Source organism: Paramisgurnus dabryanus, chromosome 8, assembly GCF_030506205.2.
Source record: "Paramisgurnus dabryanus chromosome 8, PD_genome_1.1, whole genome shotgun sequence".
Lineage (NCBI taxonomy): Eukaryota > Metazoa > Chordata > Actinopteri > Cypriniformes > Cobitidae > Paramisgurnus > Paramisgurnus dabryanus.
The window spans coordinates 14,637,014-14,654,094 of NC_133344.1; the positions used below are offsets into that span (position 1 = coordinate 14,637,014).

Below are 17,081 nucleotides of genomic sequence, written 5' to 3' on the forward strand. Positions count from 1 at the left end.
TCATTAAAATAGCATAATGCACTTCCTATAACATAAAGGTTGAATCTATCTAAAGTTACAGTAAATATTCCATTTAAATTTGCAATATCATTTTTACAGCATATGCATTCACATTTACATACAATAAGGACAGATTACATGTAGGTAACCTAGTCTTATTTATTATTATTATTATATTTTTTTATTTCTTGAATTAATCAGATGATTTGGTAATACAACAAAGTTGTATTAAACATTAGTAAATGCACAGCTAACATGAAAAACCAATGAACAATATAGCTTTTCAGCAAGTATTAATTATTTTTAATGTTAGTTAATGTCAATACAGTTATTTAGTTCATGCATTAACTAATGTTAACAGTTACAACGCTTAATTTTATAAATGTATTAGTAAATGCTGAATTTAACATGAACTAAGATTCATAAATGCTGTAGAAGTATTGTTATTTGGTAGTTGCATTAACTAATCTAAACAAATACAACCTTATTGTAAAGTGTTTTCGATCATTTAGATTAGTTCACATCCCACAGATAGTAAGCTTTCACATCGGCTACATCTAGTAATGTACATAATCATATTGTCACGGCTAGTCTGTGTCATGTTTTGTGTATTGCACTGATCCGTCTCACCTGGACACTCATTATGCCAATACACTACACCTGTCTTGTGTTTAATTGTCTTAGTATTTATATGCCTTGTTTCTGTCACACCGGTTGCCGGATTATTGTCATTACAACCCTGTCTGTTCCCTGTGTTGGATGTTCCTGTGTTCCTTAGTGATGGCCAAATGAGGCTTCCTGAACCACTGAGGCTTTCCAGCCCATTGGTTTGCCAAAAGGTTCAGTTACCCGAAGCCTCATGAACAGTGTGCTCTCTAGTAACACCTGGTGTGGAAAGCAATGTATTGTACAAATCTATTCATTCTGAGCAACCAAATTGTCATGGTGTGGGCTTTATCTATTGCCTGTGTATTAAATAAAGTATTTTACTCTGCTTGTGTAACCTATGTACACACAACTCATACACACACAACTTTGTATTCAATTGTTCAGTAGTTCTTTGGGTTATTGATAACCGTGAATGCCCCGAATGAGTGTAAATAAATTATTATGAGTGCAGTGCTGACTGGGAATGCAATAGTGCAATGCTTATTGAACTAAGGGGTGCTAGTGCAATGCTTATGGGACTGGAAGTGTGAAACAGCAAACTGCAACACCCTTTCACAGGGCACTGATGATGCTGGACAACATAAGACGGTCAGTGCTAGCTTATATAAATTGGGATATTGGAGCTTCTGTTTGTTTCAATATCCCAATGGATCCTCAGTCCTCCTAGTCTAGTCTTATAATAATAATAATAACAACAGCAATACTATATAATAATAAAACTAATACTTATATAGGCTATATATATCTCATAATATATATAGCAATATAATTACGTATTATAGGTATTAGAACTAGATATATGCTAATTTACTCTAATGATCTACTTTCCTAGGCTATGTATAATTTACTCTAATAATCGTCTAAACTAAGTGTAATATAATATATAATGGCTATGATATATAATGATAACTATACTACAAACTCGCCACTACGTACAACCAACACCTCAATACCAATGCAAACGTACTGCAAAACGCACAAGAGGCGCGAGTTTCGAACCATTTTTATCCGGAGGCGACACTCAGAGTGAAGCAATGACGTATTCAACAGAAAACGAGGCCTCGTTTGTCATCGTCACGTGATTTTCACGGAAACGATACAAGCCTCGAATCGGGGCTTCATCTGGAACGCCCCTTTTTGCTCGACACAAGCTCCGGAGCTTCGAGATGTCACATCACTAGTGTTCCTGTGTTCCTGTATTCACCATGTCAGCCCTCGTGTTTTTATTATTAAATGTTATTTATTTTGAACTTTGCGTTTGCGTCCTGTCACTCCTACCCAGTCATGACACATATAGCATACGCTGTTACATAGAGCGACTAGAGGAAAACAACAACAAAACTATTCATCATAATAAGGAGAACATAAGCTGACATAGATACAAAGTTTCAACAGTCTGTGGAAACACATACGTTGTTATTAAGTTTTCACTTCATGCCGTTTGTCACAGAACCGTACTGAGCATGTTGAAAATAATCAGTCATAGTCATGACAAAGATTAGAGAAAAATAGGGCAGCAACTTGCGCACATTTCCTTACATACGGTTGAACTCGCCCTTTCCGCACGCCCACTAGATCCAGAGTTCAACCTTCCTTAAGGCGATTTGGATCTGCAGCGACCACCCTCTCTACGTTTCTGTGGGCGTTATGGAACGCCGTTAAAGCAAAAACGTGTTAAAATCACGTGCAGTGGCGCTTTTGCTCAAACACACAGCAGCAACAAACAAGTCTTGAATATCTCAGGATGTAATCTAAAATATATTTTGAGCATCTTTTGAAAGCATAAGTTGGCTATAACTACATATTTTTAAATTGTTAACTATAAACGTTCGACCCTTGAAGTTCATTACCACTTTTACACTAAAGTTTTAAATACACTTTAACTTTGTCATGTTTCTAAAATCTAACTGGTAATTGGCACATAAACATCAAGTTTTCACAGGTCAACCCATATGCATTATTATTTGTTTGTGAGCCCCTTTGATAACCTCTTATGAAGCTGCCATTGCTTTAGATAGCTTTATAGTAAATTGTTTTGCTTTATCCTTCAAAGTTCAATTGATCAAATATAATTTTTGTATTATCATTAGACACGCAGGACAAAAAACACACAACAAATAACACTGGTGAGGATCAAACGTCCTCCAGATGCTGTGTTGTCTGTGTCAAATGTGTTGAGGTGGTAAAATGAGGAATGTTGTGTGAATGAGTCCTTTTTCTTGGGATGTTTTTATCATCGCTGAAGATGGAGAAAGCAGTACTGTAGACTCCAAATACTCATCCTGTTCAATATTGTAATAAAAAACTGAGATGTATACCATAGTTTAATTTTGAATGTGCAAATAAACAGTTGTTTTTAGATATGAGGTCTTTATATTGCTATGATGCTCTCTATTTTCCTTGGCCTTTTTTATAAGGGTTAAAGTGCCTGACACACTACTATGTAGGATACATTGTGAATAAATATACATGATGCTAATGTTTTAAAATAACATAATATTTAACTTTTATTTATGCCATAAATCAGTAATTACTAAATTTAAGACTCAAATTCCTCAGGGAAAGAAATATCTTTGCTTTGCTTTTCAATTGCATTTCTTCATTTAATAATTGATAAGTTGGTAAATTGTTGAGGAGACAGGAGCTTTGCAGTATCCGGATGTGATAAGGAACTTTGCTCTTCCATTGTATGGAACATCATACATCACATGGAGTATGAACTACCCTATGGAAGTAAATCTGTGCCGTTGGGTTTTGAATTCTAATTCTTAGCAATGAATTTTTTTACATCAAATTTTTAACACTGAATTTTATTTTGCATCTAAATCAGACTTTGAATTTTAAAAGCCATCGAACATCTAGCACTGTTTTTTTGCCTATGACATTTTTTTCAATGTTTTAAAAAAATTCAGTGTAAAAAAAATTCAATGTCTAAAAAAATTCAATGTGTTTTAAAAGATTCAGTGTAAAAACATTCAATGTTTCAAAAGCTTTGGTGTAAAAGAATTCAATGTTTCAAAAATTTAGTGCAAAATAATTCAACGTCTCAAAAAATTCAGTGTAAAAATATTCAGAGTCAACATCCGGGGAAGCAAGGAGAAGCAATCGATCCCTGTATCAAATCATTCAACATCCAGCCAATCATTTACGCTCCATTGGTCACGTGACACCGAAACGGGAAGTGGGTGAAGTTCAGGCATTCATTGAACGCAAACATTGAAAAAAATGTCATAGGCACAAAAACTGTGCCAGAAATTCGATGGCTTTTAAAATTCAAAGTCTGATTTAGATGCAAAATAAAATTCAGTGTTAAAAATTTGATGTAAAAAAATTCAGTGCTAAAATTCAAAATCCAGTGGCAATGTTTTACTTCGATACTACCCTATCTTATGTGACATGTACTCTAGTAAGAATTATATGAAATGATATGGAATACAAACTCCAAAAGAAAAAAAATGCTCAGTTATAAATAAATTTTATTTAATATTTGATTATTAATAAAACCCATAAACAACAAACATTGGCAACAAAGACATATACTTCTAGGTATAGAACATTCTAGGACCATCATAAAGACAACTGTGTAACTAGAAATCAATAATAAAAGGTATAAGGTTGAGACCTTACTTAGATCACTTGCTCAAAAAAAGGTCACAGACTCAACTGTAGGCACAAAACAGTTTATTAAATGGGCAATAAAAATCTCAATTCCAGAATTCAGAGACTCACCAAGCAGCAGCGTGGCACAAAAGTGAGTCAACCCTAAGAATGGCACCTGGCAGAAAGAGTCAGAGGGCAAGGCATCAGGCAGGAAATGTTATGAGGGAGAGCAGTGAGGCAGGGGGACAGGTTGAAGAGAGCCACAGAAGAGCCAACTGATGTGGAGCTAAGCATAAAGAGGGAAGATGAGGCTGGGAGAACGGGGCAGATGGCATCAGGGCATGATCTGGAGAGAACAAAGAGGAGTCAGAAAGAAAAAGCATAACAGCGCAAGTTAATTTATACCATCTGTTGTTCATATGCTAAATTGGTTGTATTTGTATAGTGTGGTATTGCTATACTGTATTATTAAGGATATATGTGTTTGACACCAGTGAAAAACACATTTTATAAGGCATTTATAAACTAGCTGAACTAGCTGTAAAGGAACAGTGTGTAGGATTGTGGCCAAAACTGGTACTGCAATCACACAACTGGTGGCCAATACACAACATGACAACATAAACATCAGTTGAGGGCTGCAACTCCACTTTTTAAATGATAATCCCCACAAAACATGGAAACCAGAATGTGTGTGTGTGTGTGTGTGTGTGTGTGTGTGTGTGTGTGTGTGTGTGTGTGTGTGTGTGTGTGCGTGCGTGCGTGCGTGGGTGTGTGCGTGCGTGCATGCGTGCGTGCATGTGCGTGTTCACAAATGATGCAGATGTACCGTCTGCTTGAGCATACATTCCATTTACTTTCATAATCTTGCTATTAACCAATTGTTATGAACATAAAGATAATTAGATTCCCTGTGGTTAAGTAATGTTTAAAGTAAAGTTTTTTCTTGCAATATTAATCATCCTCTACTGTTTATGAAAACTGTGTGACACTGGTGTGTCATCATTTAACACCTCTATTTTTAAGAATATTATTCCTTTCATAGGCAGGTGCTAAAAGGACAAGACATTAGACACAATTGGAAATAGAAATTGGGACCATTGTCTAATTTTTCAAAGCTAAGTTATTTTCAACCACATTAAATTATACTATAGGCCTAATTATTATATATAGTCCAATCTGTAACCTATGTATGATCATTATTCATTGTTAATTACTTTTTTAAATATATTTAGGAATAAATACTTCAAATTACAATCCTATCTATCTGTCTGTTCTGTGTATTTAGGCTAGAAACGCCACACCACTAGATGGCGGTAAAGCTCCATGTCCATAATTTCTAATGTGCCAGCATAAGAAATTACGTGTTAACACGTGATTTACGCGTTAACACACATTTACGAGTGATTTACACGTGATTTACACGTTAACACGAAGTGGGTGTTAACACATGATTTTAACACGTTTTTGCTTTAAAGGTCTTCCATAGAAAGAGATCCGATGTGGAGCATGGACAGATCGAGCGTTTCTCTGCTGTTGATATGGGGTAAGACAAAATAAATAACACACATCAACTTGTAAAAATACTCGTTTGTGTGTCTGTGTGTGTGTGTGTGTGTGTGTGTGTGTACAAAAAGTCAAGATCTAAAACCTTAGCTTTGAGGATGTCCACAAAATATATACACACACTTTAAGAAATGATGTGTTAATTTTGTACACTTTTATAATTTATAATTTAAATGTAAATATTAATACTATGTGTTGTTTTGTATTAAATTAGAATTTTTCTGTTAAAATAAAACACAAGTTGTATTAAAAGTAAGTTGTTTAATGTGTTTTGTGTTGGGTGTGGTGTTAGGGGGTTAGAACTCATCTCTCCCACACACAAACTAAAATTGACTTTTTTAAAACTGAACTAATGATGTTTTCTATCTCATACCTCATACGCTTGCTGTATTTGTGCATTTGAATTAAAGCAATATTTATAAAGCTTGTTAAACGCTGAATGGCAGCTGGGTGACCTCACAATACAGCAGATGTCGATGTCGTAATGGTTTTTATACTTCAGAAACTGTATATTCTATTCCCTTACCCAAACCACAACCATCACAGAAAACTTTCTGCTACCTTAGATTTTCAAGAAACATCATTCTGTTTGATTTATAAGCTTGTTTCCTCATGGGGACCTCATGTCCCCACATTGTCACGAATGTACTGTTATTCCTACCTTTGTTGGGACAATTGGTCCCCACAACGTGATAATTACCAGGTACACAGTGTACTACACACACACACGCACACAGACCATATGTCTATATGTCTGTGTCATAAACATCTGTACCAAAAACAATGACAGACAGACAGACAGACAGACAGACAAGATATCATTTAAAAAGACGACTTTAAGATTTGCTTGTCTTTGAATACAAAAGCTGGTTAGTGAACCTGGTTAGTTAGAGAACCTGCTGTAATGTGTGTTTTCTGTACAAATAAAATCATGAACGAATGAAAGGTAACACTTAATAATAAGGGTCCATGAATCATGATGAACTAATACCTACAATAATATTACTTACAAAATAAATTTTTTAAATATGAACTAATGTTGAGTTATGACATGTACTTATCATAAACTAATAATAAAGAGTCATTAACTTGACTCAACACATTAATACATTGTTAATTAATCATTAACTAACAACTAAAAACATGTCATGTTGTAGTTGATAATGACTCTTTATTAGTTTGTGATTTGTACATGCCTTAACTCAGCATCAGTTCATGCTGGAGTAAAAACAAATGCATGTCTTAGTTTATTATGATGTATTACTATACTGTGTAAACAAAATGGCCAATATTGAAACTGTGTGCAACAGCAAAACCAACCAAAAAGACAGAAAGAGAGAAAAAAGTTAACTCTGAGGTAAATGCGCCAAACACGCATATGCTAACCGCTAGCCTGGCTAACACCAGACCAGTCTCATAGAGAATGAGACGTGGTCTGGGAACCACATGCTCATTTCTTGTATTTGAGGCGTGGTTTACGAATGCCCAGAGCCGGGTGCTACGAATGTCTATCAAATGCGTCTTTACGTAGCTTATTGTCAATCGTTTCAACTCCATGGTTATCATGTCTTGCCATATCCAAACATCCTTCTTAGATCTGAAATTGTTTAACACAAAAAGTTGCTCTTTTTTAAATAAACTTGCGTTCAAAACTACTTGAAACACTATTTAAGGCTACATTGAAAAGTAACCGACCCCTCCCTAGTAAAAAAAAGTCTCTAAAAACTAGGGTAATAGAAATCTTAATCAATCTGCCAAAAAAAACTTCATAATAATCATAATAAAATCATTAAATCATGGCTAATTTTCCTAAATGAGTAACTATACAGAGTGATACCTGTTTGAAAGACAGGGATGCGCACCTGCAGACCTGCCAACCTGTACGCATTTTGCGTAGCAGGTACTCATTTTGACCTCAAAGTACGGTGGTACGATTTGTCACTCTAAAATACGCAAAAACCTGATGACGCCCTTTGCGTCAGACGAGGTTGCTATATAACTCGCAATGTATATATTATTAGACCGGCCCTCGCAACCTCAAAACACTACCGACTATCCCGATGGCCACTCCACTACTGGCTGCCGTGTTGGATAAACAAAACTGCTTTGGTGTGTCGGATAGACGTTGTCATCATCTTGCTGCCCCCACCCCGTTCTATGATTAGTTCGCTATTTCAGGGGCAAAATTGGTCCATAGTTTCCATGCTAGACTTGCAATGTAAATAAATTTCCACAGGCTATTTAACCGCATTAATAAGTCTTAACAATAAAAGTGGAAAATATTATTATCTCTTAAAACTTTATATGACAAAAAATATATTTAAAGGAAATGTATTATTACAGTTATTCTAAGATGCACAAATGATTCCATATATTATTTCCCATTTAAGAGCAAGTTCACATCCTCGTCTTTCAATAAGGTATCATTATAACCTTTATAACAATAGAATAAACTTTATAGTAACTTCCACTGTGTTTGTCTGATATGAATAACACACATCGGCACACACAAGGTCGTCCGTCTGGCTCAGCGCCAACCAACGTGAGAATCTGGCAATAATGTCATGTCACTGAACATTCTAAATCCTATATGGGGAAAAGGTTAAATTATTATTTAACTCAAAAGGTTGAACATTTTATTTGTAACCATGGATACAAAAATGAAACAAAGGGGGCACAAATCAGATCTGAGGGGGAAATGCCCCATTTTGCCTCTGTGTTTACCAGAGCCTGGCATGACAGTAGAGTAGTTGCTTCAGTAGTTGTTGGAGATCAAGTAGGTTTTGACAATTTTGTTTCAACTTGACGAATGAACTAATCCATATTTGTTTTTTGAAAACTGAAATGATAAACCAGTTGAAAGTAAGCGGTTTATGGGTTAAAGAACTGTTTGTCCCAGTTACCCCATTATCCGCTCCATCAACAAAAATCACAATTTCGAACGTACCACCTTTTATCAGTAATGATGTCATCTGGAAAGAGCTACAAAGATTTGGAAAAATAGCAAGGCTGGTAAGAATGATTCATTTAGGCTGCAAAACATCACACTTAAACACGTCATATCTTTCTGTCACCAAGTCTTTATGTTTTTGACCTCACCAGAGCGTAATCAAGGAGACAATTCATACATGATTTACACTGATGACTTAAAGTGCTTTTAATGTGGTGATATAGGGCACAAACCCTTACGTGCGCACATAAAGACGATCAGCAGCCATTTACATAGCGTGGAGATGTACACATTGCAAACTAATTTCAACAGGTTATAGAAACGCAAAGAAATGAGACACAGGAGAAGGCAGCCTCAGAAGAGGTGAGTGATGTTAATCTAAATGCTGAGAGTATCGAGCAGCCGCTTTGCGTTTCTGAGACTGTAATGTTTACTGATATAACTGATGTGACAGGTGTCACTGAGATGAGTAATGCTCAGATAGCCGTTGAAGGAATGTGTGAACTTATAACTGATGAGATGAAACAAAAGGCAAAGCAGGTCTAGAGGTCAGTGATTTCCCCCCCCCCCAGTTTTTTCCCAGGAAAACTAACAGGAAAAGAATGAAAGACAAGGGGAAAGACAAAAGAAAGCATAACTGTCAGGCAATGAATACAGAAGATCCCAGTGCAGTAAACAGAAAAATTTATTTAAATAATAATGGGTGCAAAATGACAATAGCACGTCTGGGCAAAAGCCACACCAAGGCAGACGGCTGGGAGCGGGGAGCACACACAGGCACTGAGGCGAAGTACCACACACGTTCGGGCTCCGGCCAGACAACGAACGGTGGGAGAGAGTATATATGGCTGATCACTTCACGCAGGGAAAGCTTCGTCAGCCCAGCTGCAGGCACACGAGCCCGGTGGTAGAGAGGAATCCTGCAACGGGCAGAGAGAGAGAGAGAGGCGGTCAGTGTCTTCAGCAGAGTCCGTGCTGGACAGCGCACAGGGGCTGTCCGAGTCTTATGCAGAATTACGCGCCGAAGCGCACTGCGGCTGGACAGCACAAGATGGAGACAGGCGCTCGGAGAATCCACAGACGGAGTGTTCACAGCGGCTAGATGGGAGACACGCCACTCAGGAGAGACTGACAGCAGGCGGGGAATCTGAAGGGGTAAAGTCAGCAGAGAGCACAGAGAGTAATCCAAAAACAAAAGAGACAGATACTAAGGCACGACAGGACAGGACTAGAACTAGACAAGCTAGCTGGCAGGAACATACAAACGAACTTGCAAGGAGCAAACAAACACACAGGGATTAAATACTAAACCGATTGGGCATCAAATGAGTATCAGGTGAGGGACGCAGGTGAAGGAAATGACACTGATGAGACCCGTGACAGAGCCGCGCACGTGTGAAACTGTCAACACAAAAACATGAACAGAGAAACAAAAATACAGCGGTCACAGAAACCAAAGTCACGACAATAACAATCATGATGACTGCTAAATCCATTTTTTCTGCACTTTTTTTTCTTCCTCTATTTCTCTATTTTCTGATCATAAATTTGTCACTATGGAATGTACTTTATTAATAAGAATGCATAAAAGTCATTTTTTGCATTCTTATGCTAAGTTATTAGAAGATGAATTATTTTCGGGAAAATGTAAAAATTTTTGGAAGTATTGGAAGAGTGAGAAGAATCGCTATGAGAATTGCATTCAGTGGTGGGAAATGAGGAAAGTACAAATAAGGAACTTCTGTCAGCAAAATTTATCACATTCTTTGCTTTGTATAAAAAAGTCACTGGATGTTTAAAAGATAAATTATTGGTGTGGAGCAAAATATGATTGTAAATGACCTTAAAATCTGTGGACTGAAATGACTAACTTTTAAAAGAGTGAAAGTAGCTGTAAGAGATTAACTGTAAGAGATATGGATGCTCCTACCTCTTTTTTAACCTTGAACATAAAAAAGGTCAAGAAAATTTTATGTATTTTTTTTTTTTTTTGAAAGACTGCAATAGACAGGACACCTGTGATCACACAGAGATGCTTAAAATTGCAGTGGATTTTTATTCTTGTTTATACACCTCTGAAAAATCAGATAATCATTGTAGGAATGAACTGTTTATGACCTTCCAGTTTTAACCTCAATGCACAAAAATATTTTAGAGACTGAACTTACCTATGAAGAAGTCACGGCTGCTGTTAAGGGACTTTCTGTAGTGCCGAGTTCAGAGACTGCACGATTTTAGCCCTGATTTTGACTTGCTGACAGGTTTTGAGAAATCGCAGACAAATGCCTGAAATCACCGGCAAATCGATGCACGTGCACACAGTGTGAATGATTAAGGACATGATCTGAGAGAATCGCAGACGAGTTGCTGACACCCGTGAGATATTTGGCATGCTAAATATCTGGACCTGTCGCAATTCAAAATCATGCCGTGTAAAATGTGTTTTGACTGAAAATAACATCGGCGAAAGCCTACAGCCAATGAGAGAACAACATACAGGGCAGCTGGAAGTTCGGAGAGGAGTCTCTCCAAACATTTCCTTCATAATCTTTATTTCTTATGCTTTCTGCTGCAAATGAGCACACGGTAAGCTTCTTGCGGGCTACCATTTTAATAATAATCCCAGTCTCAAGTGAGAAGTCTGGTCTTGTACGCGTGATCTCGCGTTGTTTCCTTCGCGTCACTTCTCGCGTGCGTTTGGTTGTGAGACGTAGTTTGCGAACAGCAGCGACTGAACGCTACCCCAGATAGTCAAGCAGTGTGAAAACATCTGTGACCCGACTAGTTTGAAAATCATGCAGTCTGAACTCGGCATAATTCGTGCACCTGGAATAGATGGATTGTCTGCCGAATTCTATAAGGCTTTCTGGCCTATTCTTGGACAAGAAAATTCTGAAGTCCTTTAAAAAAGTATTACGGAAAAAAAAATATTCCGAAGAGCCTTCAGTGTGCAGTTTTTTACTGCTATTACGAAAGGGGATTTAACGCAACGTTGTGCTCAGAATATAAAATAATCTCTAAGGGCCCTATTTTAACAATCTGAAACGCAAGTGCGAAGCGCAACGCGCAAGTGAGTTTGTGGGCGGATCTTGGGCGCTGTTGCTATTTTCCCGGCATGAGAAATAACTCTTGCGCCGGGCGCAAATCAATAAGGGGTTGGTCTGAAGTAGGTTCATTATTCATAGGTGTGGTTTGGGCGTAACGTCAAATAAACCAATCAGAACGCTATCCAACATTCCCTTTAAACGCAAGGGCGCAAGTTCCATGGCGGGTTGCTATTATTATGACGGATTTACCAGGCGCACGCCAGGAGCGGTTCACAGCCGAGGAGACCGACGTTCTTGTACGGGGGAATCCCAAGCTTGCCAGCATAAATCGGGCACGCCGTGTAACGGGAGGTGGATCTGCCTCAGGACTTGACGCCAGCAGAGGACATCGCTGCGTCCACCCTCACCGCTGAAAGGGTTTGGGGGCTTTGAAATCGGACCCAAGAAACGCAAGGTCCAACCCCAAAGTAGACTAACAAATCAAGTTCATATACATAAAGGTTTCTTATGAAAACATTTAAATTATTATTTACATAAAATAAACGTAATACAGCCACACAACAAACTTATGAAAATATTTTAATCGTTATTTGCATGAGAATTTTTTAACGCAGCCACACAATAAATAAAAACTATCACCACAATGCTTGCTCACCACTATGATTCCCCTTATCTCGTGTATTAATATTTTTTAGTGTAACAATTTATGATTTGCAAAAATAACTGTTGCATCTGTGTTGATTAGATGCAAAGTGTATGCGCGTTGTGCAAGCTATACGGTCAAGCATGCGCCCTTAAAATAGCATAATGAACCACGCGCAACGCGCCACTGACTTTAAACTTTTTTTTTCTGGTCAGTGGCGCAATTGTTTTTTGAAACTGCAAAATAGCATCAGGGATGGTTTGCGCCGGAACACGCCTCTTTTTTTGCGCTAAACCGCCCAGGGAGCGCAAGTTCATTCCCTAGTTTGTCGACGTGCGTCTGTGGAGGGAAAAACACGCTGTGCGCCGTTGCAAAATACGAATGATACATGCGTCACTGACAAAGTCAATTGCGCTGGGTGCAAGATAGGGCCCTAAATGTTTGGCAAATAGGTTAAATACTGTACTGCATGTAATCATACATAAAGATCAGTCTTACTGCATAAAAGATAGATCTATTGAAGATAATCTACATTTAGTAAGATATTTTTATGACTATGTACAAAAATACAAAAGAAAATGATGTTGAGGTTGTAAAGATTGCTTTAGAGTGTTATAGAAAGGCATCATCAGCCAAAGTTAGCTGGTCTAAAAGCGATGCTGTGTGGTGTGGCCAAGTTGTTAACATCCAATACTTCCTGGTGGTTTACAATGGGGAAGGGCGGGTTTTAAATATCTGGGAGTTTTTTTAGGGACAAATAATTACAGAAAGCAAAATTGGGAGGGCCTGCTGGATAAAGTATGTATGTGCTTGTCTCAATGGAAATGGTTGCTGCCACAGCTGACCTATAGGGCAGGAGTGGGAAACCCTGGGTCCTGAGGGCCACTGTCCTGCAGAGTGATGGAAATTTGTAATATTTATTTTGGATTATTATGCTCAAGGGTTTTTTCTTCTTTCTCCCTTGTTTATGTGATAATGTGAAGTTCTGAATTGTAATAACCTTTATGCTTTTTATCTTTTGGTGTTAAAAGTGTGTTTAAAAGTCTCTCTTACGCTCTCTTCTCTCTCTCTCTCTCTCTCTCTCTCTCTCTCTCTCTCTCTCTCTCTCTCTCTCTCTCTCTCTCTCTCTCTCTCTCTCTCTCTCGCTAGCTTTCAGATGTTCATATGCATTTAACATGGACACAGAACATTCACTGACATTTTATGGCAAACAAGAAGACTTCTTTGGCTACAGCGTTCATCAGTACCAATCTGAAAATGGGAAAGAGTGAGTAAAACAAGCACACACACGCACGCACGCACGCACGCACGCACACACACACACACACACACACACACACACACACATTCTGGTTTCCATGTTTTATGGTGACATTCCATAGACGTAATGCATTTTATACCGTACAAACTGTATATTCTATTCCCCTTACCTACTCCATTCCCTAACCCCAACCATCACAGAAACCCTTCTACTACTTCAAATTTTCAAGATACATCATTCTGTTTGATTTATAAGCTTGTTTCCTCATGGGGACATCAAAATGTCTCCACAAGGTCACAAAAACACTGGTATTCCTATCTTTGTGGGGACAATTTGTGGGGACAATTATCAGGTACACACACGCACGCACGCACGCACGCACGCACGCACGCACGCACGCACACACACACACACACACACACACACACACACACACTAATATGCTTTTATACTCCATATAACTCAATGAACACGCCAGAATTAAGCTCTGTTTTTTGCACTGTGCTATTAAAGTGTTAATGGTGATCAACAGTAAAAATGACAAATTTTACCACTTAGCATAAGGAAAAAACGGCAACAATCAAGAATGATTGTTGGACACTTTTTGTGTTGACATAACGTTATTCGGTGCTTTGGGAACTTTCAAGGAAAGTTTTTAAAACGTTTCTCTGTATAATTGATTCTGTTTTACAGGATCATCATTGGAGCTCCATTAAATAATTCAACAGAGAGAATTTACACCTGTCTCACAAATCTAATGGACTGTACACCACTGCAGCCAGGTACACACATTCACTCACACACGCACGCACGCACGTTCTGGTTTACATGTTTTTTGGGGACATTCCATAGACGTAATGCATTTTATTCTGTACAAACTGTATATTCTATTCCCCTTACCTGCCCCATTCCCTAACCCCAACCATCACAGGAAACTGTCTGATACTGTACCTTAGATTTTCAAGAAACATCATTCTGTTTGATTTATTAGCTTGTTTCCTCATGGGGACATCAAAATGTCCCCACAAGGTCACAAAAATACTGGTATTCCTATCTTTGTGGGGACAATTGGTCCCCCCAACGTGATAATTACCCGGCCGCACACACACACACACACACACACACACACACACACACACACACACACACACACACACACACACACACACACACACACACACACACACACACACACACTGATGTGGTTGGTGATGTGTTGACAGGTTCAGAGAGTAACAGACCGTTGGATTTGTCAACTGCTGTGTCGTCTTCTGGTACCACAAGCATCACTGTAAGTTCAGCATCTCAATCTGATTTACTGCTATCGGTTTTCTGCTTTGTCACACTCATCTCTTCAGCTTTTACGTAAAAGAATATTCAAAGAATAAAATATTATAATGTACCGACGTAGAAAAACAAAACACTTCTTGAAAGTCGCTTTAAACATTACAGTTTTTTTTCAGTTGCTAACAAGCATTGTTCAATACCGAAACCACATGCATTATCAGCATGAATGTTGGCCAAAAAGTTAATCTCACATCCAAAACTCACTCAGACCAACATAACTGACAACTATTTTTATTCAGAAAACACAAATTTATTTCACACCAGGGGTGTAGCAGCCATTTTAAAAGTGAGGGGACAGCAGTATGGTGATGTGACCCAAAGCTGATGTTCATAATAATAAATTCTAAATAGAACAGCCTACAACTTGGCATTTTACAGCACCCTAGTGGCAATTTTGGGAACATGCCAGTAAAACCATACTCACAAAAATACTGCAGGACTTTGAGACCAATGTGAGACCATCTATTTTTTATTTTTATGAAATAAAGATATTTTATGATATTTACAATATTTCACAGTGTTTCCCACAGAATTTTGATAGACTTGTGGCGGTGATGACGTCACATTCTAATTAGCATATATGTGACGTCATCACGTGTTTGCGTTTGATCGAGTGTTGGCACCTGAAATATGTTTCACTTCTACTCTTTGATCTGTCACGTTATATTGGATTTTAACACAACTGATTGCTATTATTTACATATTATCAGTTCTGTTGTCAGACATAAAATGAGCAGACTATAGCCCTATTCGGATGGGATTAGTTTTACGATTGTAGATGGCGTACTGTAATTTTACCACAGGACGTCTGTAATATTGATGGTCAATTCGGACGGGATTAGAAATCTCAGTTAAACATTCAGAAATGGGAGGGGTAACTCGATTGCGCAGCAGGTCACCTCTCTCGTCGTCATGTGCACGTTGCTTCTTGATATCAACATGACACAGACGAGAAAAACTCGAAACACTGTGTTTAATTTCAGTTTGGGGAGAACGTCAGTTTCAGGAACAGTTCTGTGCCTCTGAGAAGTGAATTTGACTTGAATTTGAAGTTTGTGTCGTGTTATTCAGGAACTGACTTGCCACTGACTTGTTTTTCGCCTAGAATCCAAGTAAATGCTTAACTTAAGCGCTTTTCTATTTGAAAGAAACCCGCAAAATAACAGGAAATTACGAAACGTACGTGCATGTTTACAGCTGGTATATAAATCACCATACATTTACATTGAAGTCTTACTGCTGTTGCTCTTCTCATCAATGTCTTGTTATGAGACCCTTTTTATTTAAATGCGAGTTTTATTGTCGCGTATAGCGCAGACAATTGGGTGCAAATTCAAAAATATGAGAGAATACACAGTAACTTACACAAAGTTACTACAAAACACGTGCGCAGGCATATCGCATTATAGAGAGGGAGAGAACGGGTGTGTGTGGGAAACACTAATGCTAACCTTTCGTCAAGTCATCGCCGTCTTCTCTGTCAGTAAAATCTGTGACTGTTGACGTTTACGCGAAAAAGGAGGAACGGACATTGAAACACCGCCACCTTTTCACGCTCATGTGTGTGTGTGTGAGAGAGAGAGAGAGAGAGATTGAGAGAGAGAGAGGCGCGCGCTGCATGCAACATAGAAAGGGAGGGCGCGCTGAGTGCTTGCAACAATGAATTAAGACGTTTTTAAACAGTAAAATATACATGTAAATGGGGATCATGACAAATCGTAAGTTATGAATATAACTATGGATCTGTGAGACCGAAGGATGACCGTCACTACGGTCCAATAGGATGATAACCTTCGTTCCGCCTTCTCTCGAGACCTTATGTAAACAAAGTCATGCCCATGACCCCGGAAGCGGAACGTCACGCGCTATAAAAGGCGCATTAAACTTCCGGCTCGTTCTCTTACCTTGAACGCCCAGTATTCCGAGCGACAGGGATAGTGACGGTCATCCTTCGGTCTCACAGATCCATAGTTATATTCATAACTTACGATCTGTTTC

The 17,081-nt window shown here is 38.3% G+C and overlaps 1 protein-coding gene and 1 long non-coding RNA gene across 2 annotated transcripts in view; both read left to right on the plus strand.

The window, feature by feature from the left end:
• Positions 1–17,081, plus strand: part of LOC135770805 (integrin alpha-M-like) — a 164,361-nt gene that overhangs the window by 66,771 nt on the left and 80,509 nt on the right. The window lies entirely within an intron of this gene.
• LOC141282501 (uncharacterized) lies at positions 5,689–15,033 on the plus strand. Its single transcript, XR_012337196.1, has 4 exons — positions 5,689–5,815; positions 13,625–13,742; positions 14,430–14,518; positions 14,960–15,033. It is a non-coding gene; the product is annotated as an uncharacterized lncRNA (long non-coding RNA).